We start from the raw sequence: 6570 nt of genomic DNA, 5'->3' as shown, positions 1-6570 counted from the left end.
TGTCATGTGTCTAGTCACATGGCAGGCCAACCATCCATTTTTTAAAGACACACACTCACTTAAAATGTTAAGAGTAATAAAATGGCCTAAAAAACATGTAAAACACTTAAAACTCTATAATACATTTAAATGATTGTAATAAATAGAGCGGTAAAACACGTCTTTCTAAAAGCCAGCATATTATATAAATAGTGAAGAAAAGGCAAAAGCTTACAGCACCTGGTATTCCCAGGCGGTCTCCCATCCAAGTACTAAGCAGGCCCGACGCTGCTTAGCTTCCGAGATCAGACGAGATCGGGCGCTCTCAGCGCGGTATGGCCGTAAGCGAGGGCTGCTCCAAAAAGTGGGCTATTTAAAGATCAGCCTCCGTAAAAGCCAGCATATTATATAAATAGTGAAGAAAAGGCAAAAGCTTACAGCACCTGGTATTCCCAGGCGGTCTCCCATCCAAGTACTAAGCAGGCCCGACGCTGCTTAGCTTCCGAGATCAGACGAGATCGGGCGCTCTCAGCGCGGTATGGCCGTAAGCGAGGGCTGCTCCAAAAAGTGGGCTATTTAAAGATCAGCCTCCGTAAAAGCCAGCATATTATATAAATAGTGAAGAAAAGGCAAAAGCTTACAGCACCTGGTATTCCCAGGCGGTCTCCCATCCAAGTGTAACAATCGGCCTTATCAGCCGAGTTACAAGACTAAAATGGGATCAGATTTAACTGTGAGAGATGACTAGTGGTTAAAAGAATGAGACATAAAAGAAGATTGGTTTAAATAGATTTGGTTTATTTACAAGGTTCACATAAAAGACTTTAAAACAACACGATAAAACGAGGTAAACGCTGTTAAAAGAATACAGTTCATTTGTCCATACCCTAAAAACAGTCCAAGAATCCCAGTGTGTTGATAAGTCCAATGTGAGTGTCCACCGGTGTATATACAATCCACAGAAAGTGTAATCCAAAGTTTGCAGGTGGTGAATGGAAAGGTGAGCTCTAAAATTAGCAACTCCTCAATCCAACAGTTTGGTGACTGTCCTTTGTTTGTCATGCTGCTCTCTTATACAGTTGTACTTCCTGCTTCCTGTCATGTGTCTAGTCACATGGCAGGCCAACCATCCATTTTTTAAAGACACACACTCACTTAAAATGTTAAGAGTAATAAAATGGCCTAAAAAACATGTAAAACACTTAAAACTCTATAATACATTTAAATGATTGTAATAAATAGAGCGGTAAAACACGTCTTTCTAAAAGCCAGCATATTATATAAATAGTGAAGAAAAGGCAAAAGCTTACAGCACCTGGTATTCCCAGGCGGTCTCCCATCCAAGTACTAAGCAGGCCCGACGCTGCTTAGCTTCCGAGATCAGACGAGATCGGGCGCTCTCAGCGCGGTATGGCCGTAAGCGAGGGCTGCTCCAAAAAGTGGGCTATTTAAAGATCAGCCTCCGTAAAAGCCAGCATATTATATAAATAGTGAAGAAAAGGCAAAAGCTTACAGCACCTGGTATTCCCAGGCGGTCTCCCATCCAAGTGTAACAATCGGCCTTATCAGCCGAGTTACAAGACTAAAATGGGATCAGATTTAACTGTGAGAGATGACTAGTGGTTAAAAGAATGAGACATAAAAGAAGATTGGTTTAAATAGATTTGGTTTATTTACAAGGTTCACATAAAAGACTTTAAAACAACACGATAAAACGAGGTAAACGCTGTTAAAAGAATACAGTTCATTTGTCCATACCCTAAAAACAGTCCAAGAATCCCAGTGTGTTGATAAGTCCAATGTGAGTGTCCACCGGTGTATATACAATCCACAGAAAGTGTAATCCAAAGTTTGCAGGTGGTGAATGGAAAGGTGAGCTCTAAAATTAGCAACTCCTCAATCCAACAGTTTGGTGACTGTCCTTTGTTTGTCATGCTGCTCTCTTATACAGTTGTACTTCCTGCTTCCTGTCATGTGTCTAGTCACATGGCAGGCCAACCATCCATTTTTTAAAGACACACACTCACTTAAAATGTTAAGAGTAATAAAATGGCCTAAAAAACATGTAAAACACTTAAAACTCTATAATACATTTAAATGATTGTAATAAATAGAGCGGTAAAACACGTCTTTCTAAAAGCCAGCATATTATATAAATAGTGAAGAAAAGGCAAAAGCTTACAGCACCTGGTATTCCCAGGCGGTCTCCCATCCAAGTACTAAGCAGGCCCGACGCTGCTTAGCTTCCGAGATCAGACGAGATCGGGCGCTCTCAGCGCGGTATGGCCGTAAGCGAGGGCTGCTCCAAAAAGTGGGCTATTTAAAGATCAGCCTCCGTAAAAGCCAGCATATTATATAAATAGTGAAGAAAAGGCAAAAGCTTACAGCACCTGGTATTCCCAGGCGGTCTCCCATCCAAGTACTAAGCAGGCCCGACGCTGCTTAGCTTCCGAGATCAGACGAGATCGGGCGCTCTCAGCGCGGTATGGCCGTAAGCGAGGGCTGCTCCAAAAAGTGGGCTATTTAAAGATCAGCCTCCGTAAAAGCCAGCATATTATATAAATAGTGAAGAAAAGGCAAAAGCTTACAGCACCTGGTATTCCCAGGCGGTCTCCCATCCAAGTACTAAGCAGGCCCGACGCTGCTTAGCTTCCGAGATCAGACGAGATCGGGCGCTCTCAGCGCGGTATGGCCGTAAGCGAGGGCTGCTCCAAAAAGTGGGCTATTTAAAGATCAGCCTCCGTAAAAGCCAGCATATTATATAAATAGTGAAGAAAAGGCAAAAGCTTACAGCACCTGGTATTCCCAGGCGGTCTCCCATCCAAGTACTAAGCAGGCCCGACGCTGCTTAGCTTCCGAGATCAGACGAGATCGGGCGCTCTCAGCGCGGTATGGCCGTAAGCGAGGGCTGCTCCAAAAAGTGGGCTATTTAAAGATCAGCCTCCGTAAAAGCCAGCATATTATATAAATAGTGAAGAAAAGGCAAAAGCTTACAGCACCTGGTATTCCCAGGCGGTCTCCCATCCAAGTGTAACAATCGGCCTTATCAGCCGAGTTACAAGACTAAAATGGGATCAGATTTAACTGTGAGAGATGACTAGTGGTTAAAAGAATGAGACATAAAAGAAGATTGGTTTAAATAGATTTGGTTTATTTACAAGGTTCACATAAAAGACTTTAAAACAACACGATAAAACGAGGTAAACGCTGTTAAAAGAATACAGTTCATTTGTCCATACCCTAAAAACAGTCCAAGAATCCCAGTGTGTTGATAAGTCCAATGTGAGTGTCCACCGGTGTATATACAATCCACAGAAAGTGTAATCCAAAGTTTGCAGGTGGTGAATGGAAAGGTGAGCTCTAAAATTAGCAACTCCTCAATCCAACAGTTTGGTGACTGTCCTTTGTTTGTCATGCTGCTCTCTTATACAGTTGTACTTCCTGCTTCCTGTCATGTGTCTAGTCACATGGCAGGCCAACCATCCATTTTTTAAAGACACACACTCACTTAAAATGTTAAGAGTAATAAAATGGCCTAAAAAACATGTAAAACACTTAAAACTCTATAATACATTTAAATGATTGTAATAAATAGAGCGGTAAAACACGTCTTTCTAAAAGCCAGCATATTATATAAATAGTGAAGAAAAGGCAAAAGCTTACAGCACCTGGTATTCCCAGGCGGTCTCCCATCCAAGTACTAAGCAGGCCCGACGCTGCTTAGCTTCCGAGATCAGACGAGATCGGGCGCTCTCAGCGCGGTATGGCCGTAAGCGAGGGCTGCTCCAAAAAGTGGGCTATTTAAAGATCAGCCTCCGTAAAAGCCAGCATATTATATAAATAGTGAAGAAAAGGCAAAAGCTTACAGCACCTGGTATTCCCAGGCGGTCTCCCATCCAAGTGTAACAATCGGCCTTATCAGCCGAGTTACAAGACTAAAATGGGATCAGATTTAACTGTGAGAGATGACTAGTGGTTAAAAGAATGAGACATAAAAGAAGATTGGTTTAAATAGATTTGGTTTATTTACAAGGTTCACATAAAAGACTTTAAAACAACACGATAAAACGAGGTAAACGCTGTTAAAAGAATACAGTTCATTTGTCCATACCCTAAAAACAGTCCAAGAATCCCAGTGTGTTGATAAGTCCAATGTGAGTGTCCACCGGTGTATATACAATCCACAGAAAGTGTAATCCAAAGTTTGCAGGTGGTGAATGGAAAGGTGAGCTCTAAAATTAGCAACTCCTCAATCCAACAGTTTGGTGACTGTCCTTTGTTTGTCATGCTGCTCTCTTATACAGTTGTACTTCCTGCTTCCTGTCATGTGTCTAGTCACATGGCAGGCCAACCATCCATTTTTTAAAGACACACACTCACTTAAAATGTTAAGAGTAATAAAATGGCCTAAAAAACATGTAAAACACTTAAAACTCTATAATACATTTAAATGATTGTAATAAATAGAGCGGTAAAACACGTCTTTCTAAAAGCCAGCATATTATATAAATAGTGAAGAAAAGGCAAAAGCTTACAGCACCTGGTATTCCCAGGCGGTCTCCCATCCAAGTACTAAGCAGGCCCGACGCTGCTTAGCTTCCGAGATCAGACGAGATCGGGCGCTCTCAGCGCGGTATGGCCGTAAGCGAGGGCTGCTCCAAAAAGTGGGCTATTTAAAGATCAGCCTCCGTAAAAGCCAGCATATTATATAAATAGTGAAGAAAAGGCAAAAGCTTACAGCACCTGGTATTCCCAGGCGGTCTCCCATCCAAGTGTAACAATCGGCCTTATCAGCCGAGTTACAAGACTAAAATGGGATCAGATTTAACTGTGAGAGATGACTAGTGGTTAAAAGAATGAGACATAAAAGAAGATTGGTTTAAATAGATTTGGTTTATTTACAAGGTTCACATAAAAGACTTTAAAACAACACGATAAAACGAGGTAAACGCTGTTAAAAGAATACAGTTCATTTGTCCATACCCTAAAAACAGTCCAAGAATCCCAGTGTGTTGATAAGTCCAATGTGAGTGTCCACCGGTGTATATACAATCCACAGAAAGTGTAATCCAAAGTTTGCAGGTGGTGAATGGAAAGGTGAGCTCTAAAATTAGCAACTCCTCAATCCAACAGTTTGGTGACTGTCCTTTGTTTGTCATGCTGCTCTCTTATACAGTTGTACTTCCTGCTTCCTGTCATGTGTCTAGTCACATGGCAGGCCAACCATCCATTTTTTAAAGACACACACTCACTTAAAATGTTAAGAGTAATAAAATGGCCTAAAAAACATGTAAAACACTTAAAACTCTATAATACATTTAAATGATTGTAATAAATAGAGCGGTAAAACACGTCTTTCTAAAAGCCAGCATATTATATAAATAGTGAAGAAAAGGCAAAAGCTTACAGCACCTGGTATTCCCAGGCGGTCTCCCATCCAAGTACTAAGCAGGCCCGACGCTGCTTAGCTTCCGAGATCAGACGAGATCGGGCGCTCTCAGCGCGGTATGGCCGTAAGCGAGGGCTGCTCCAAAAAGTGGGCTATTTAAAGATCAGCCTCCGTAAAAGCCAGCATATTATATAAATAGTGAAGAAAAGGCAAAAGCTTACAGCACCTGGTATTCCCAGGCGGTCTCCCATCCAAGTGTAACAATCGGCCTTATCAGCCGAGTTACAAGACTAAAATGGGATCAGATTTAACTGTGAGAGATGACTAGTGGTTAAAAGAATGAGACATAAAAGAAGATTGGTTTAAATAGATTTGGTTTATTTACAAGGTTCACATAAAAGACTTTAAAACAACACGATAAAACGAGGTAAACGCTGTTAAAAGAATACAGTTCATTTGTCCATACCCTAAAAACAGTCCAAGAATCCCAGTGTGTTGATAAGTCCAATGTGAGTGTCCACCGGTGTATATACAATCCACAGAAAGTGTAATCCAAAGTTTGCAGGTGGTGAATGGAAAGGTGAGCTCTAAAATTAGCAACTCCTCAATCCAACAGTTTGGTGACTGTCCTTTGTTTGTCATGCTGCTCTCTTATACAGTTGTACTTCCTGCTTCCTGTCATGTGTCTAGTCACATGGCAGGCCAACCATCCATTTTTTAAAGACACACACTCACTTAAAATGTTAAGAGTAATAAAATGGCCTAAAAAACATGTAAAACACTTAAAACTCTATAATACATTTAAATGATTGTAATAAATAGAGCGGTAAAACACGTCTTTCTAAAAGCCAGCATATTATATAAATAGTGAAGAAAAGGCAAAAGCTTACAGCACCTGGTATTCCCAGGCGGTCTCCCATCCAAGTACTAAGCAGGCCCGACGCTGCTTAGCTTCCGAGATCAGACGAGATCGGGCGCTCTCAGCGCGGTATGGCCGTAAGCGAGGGCTGCTCCAAAAAGTGGGCTATTTAAAGATCAGCCTCCGTAAAAGCCAGCATATTATATAAATAGTGAAGAAAAGGCAAAAGCTTACAGCACCTGGTATTCCCAGGCGGTCTCCCATCCAAGTGTAACAATCGGCCTTATCAGCCGAGTTACAAGACTAAAATGGGATCAGATTTAACTGTGAGAGATGACTAGTG

At 41.6% G+C, this 6570-nt stretch overlaps 11 non-coding genes across 11 annotated transcripts; all 11 read right to left on the bottom strand.

Moving 5' to 3' along the window:
- Nucleotides 1–207: 207 nt before the first annotated feature.
- On the bottom strand, nt 208–326 carry LOC141316675 (5S ribosomal RNA). Its single transcript, XR_012351520.1, has one exon. It is a non-coding gene; the product is annotated as a 5S ribosomal RNA (ribosomal RNA).
- An 84-nt stretch (nt 327–410) lies between these two features.
- Nucleotides 411–529, bottom strand: LOC141316674 (5S ribosomal RNA). Its single transcript, XR_012351519.1, has one exon. It is a non-coding gene; the product is annotated as a 5S ribosomal RNA (ribosomal RNA).
- Nucleotides 530–1282: 753 nt separating this feature from the next.
- LOC141316673 (5S ribosomal RNA) lies at nt 1283–1401 on the bottom strand. Its single transcript, XR_012351518.1, has one exon. It is a non-coding gene; the product is annotated as a 5S ribosomal RNA (ribosomal RNA).
- Nucleotides 1402–2154: 753 nt separating this feature from the next.
- On the bottom strand, nt 2155–2273 carry LOC141316672 (5S ribosomal RNA). Its single transcript, XR_012351517.1, has one exon. It is a non-coding gene; the product is annotated as a 5S ribosomal RNA (ribosomal RNA).
- An 84-nt stretch (nt 2274–2357) lies between these two features.
- Nucleotides 2358–2476, bottom strand: LOC141316671 (5S ribosomal RNA). Its single transcript, XR_012351515.1, has one exon. It is a non-coding gene; the product is annotated as a 5S ribosomal RNA (ribosomal RNA).
- Nucleotides 2477–2560: 84 nt separating this feature from the next.
- On the bottom strand, nt 2561–2679 carry LOC141316670 (5S ribosomal RNA). Its single transcript, XR_012351514.1, has one exon. It is a non-coding gene; the product is annotated as a 5S ribosomal RNA (ribosomal RNA).
- Nucleotides 2680–2763: 84 nt separating this feature from the next.
- LOC141316668 (5S ribosomal RNA) lies at nt 2764–2882 on the bottom strand. The gene has a single exon (XR_012351512.1). It is a non-coding gene; the product is annotated as a 5S ribosomal RNA (ribosomal RNA).
- A 753-nt stretch (nt 2883–3635) lies between these two features.
- Nucleotides 3636–3754, bottom strand: LOC141316666 (5S ribosomal RNA). The gene has a single exon (XR_012351511.1). It is a non-coding gene; the product is annotated as a 5S ribosomal RNA (ribosomal RNA).
- A 753-nt stretch (nt 3755–4507) lies between these two features.
- Nucleotides 4508–4626, bottom strand: LOC141316665 (5S ribosomal RNA). The gene has a single exon (XR_012351510.1). It is a non-coding gene; the product is annotated as a 5S ribosomal RNA (ribosomal RNA).
- A 753-nt stretch (nt 4627–5379) lies between these two features.
- LOC141316664 (5S ribosomal RNA) lies at nt 5380–5498 on the bottom strand. Its single transcript, XR_012351509.1, has one exon. It is a non-coding gene; the product is annotated as a 5S ribosomal RNA (ribosomal RNA).
- Nucleotides 5499–6251: 753 nt separating this feature from the next.
- LOC141316663 (5S ribosomal RNA) lies at nt 6252–6370 on the bottom strand. The gene has a single exon (XR_012351508.1). It is a non-coding gene; the product is annotated as a 5S ribosomal RNA (ribosomal RNA).
- Nucleotides 6371–6570: the final 200 nt, after the last annotated feature.

This window comes from Garra rufa, unplaced genomic scaffold, assembly GCF_049309525.1.
Source record: "Garra rufa unplaced genomic scaffold, GarRuf1.0 hap1_unplaced_127, whole genome shotgun sequence".
Taxonomy (NCBI): domain Eukaryota; kingdom Metazoa; phylum Chordata; class Actinopteri; order Cypriniformes; family Cyprinidae; genus Garra; species Garra rufa.
Note: the sequence above shows the minus strand (reverse complement) of the source record. Positions and strands in the feature narration are given on the sequence as shown.